This window comes from Dipodomys ordii, unplaced genomic scaffold (assembly GCF_000151885.1).
Source record: "Dipodomys ordii isolate 6190 unplaced genomic scaffold, Dord_2.0 Scaffold157, whole genome shotgun sequence".
Lineage (NCBI taxonomy): Eukaryota > Metazoa > Chordata > Mammalia > Rodentia > Heteromyidae > Dipodomys > Dipodomys ordii.
Window position 1 is genome coordinate 391,486 of NW_012267373.1, and position 941 is coordinate 392,426.

Below are 941 nucleotides of genomic sequence, written 5' to 3' on the forward strand. Positions count from 1 at the left end.
TTGCTTCAGTCCCAAATAGATACTAGAAGCCGATTGGCATCTAGTTACGGTGTTTATAGACAAGGTTGGCATTGTTAATAAAGGGGGGGAAAACTAATAATGGTGAAGAAAATGTAGTTAACGAGTGACTGGAAAAGAGCACATTGAAGACTGTGTATCCAAGCATTTAAGAAGTTGTTTAATAAAAGAAGTGGATCAAACCTAAAAAAAAAATCTACAACCATATTTAGGCTTATCTTGTGCAACATGCTTTGAGTATGTTATGAAGCGAAAGCTGGGGTTGAAGAACAAGCAATATGGTGTATATTCACACACACACACACACACACACGTTTTGTCCTAAAATGTGAAATCATTCAACATGTAATACATAAGAAATAGAAGAAACCCTAAAGATCACTTAATCCAATGTCCTTGTCTTACAGATGAAGAAAAAGAGGTGGTTTAGTGGCACAAGCAGGTCTAGACTATAGAGATTCTGGGCCTTTCCATTATACTTTCTACTTCTACACATACATACTAGGTATTGAAACAGTGGTTTCAGCACTACCGTGTCAACCCAAGACATGATAATGAATATATCTGTGAGAGTATGGAAAGAAGGATCAAGGCAAGGGTGACCCGAGTCCCTGTCACTCTACTACCCCTGGCGGGTGGATGTGAGCTTGCTTCTCTTCTTGGGGCCCTGCACGCGTGAGGATGCGCGTGGAAAGGCCCTGTGGAGAGGAAGACTTCATGCTACTCCAGGGTGATCACTGTTGGCCGATTTTGTGTTGTTAATTTCACATGAAGCTTCACGCTCAGCACCCTGTGGACTGGCCTCTGGGGTCCGGGGTCAGGGGTCTCCTCCCCGGGGACGGGGACGCGGGAGATGCCCCGGGCTGCGCGACCCCAGCAGCGCGCCCTCTGCAGGGCGCGCACCGCAGCGCGGCCGCGGAGCA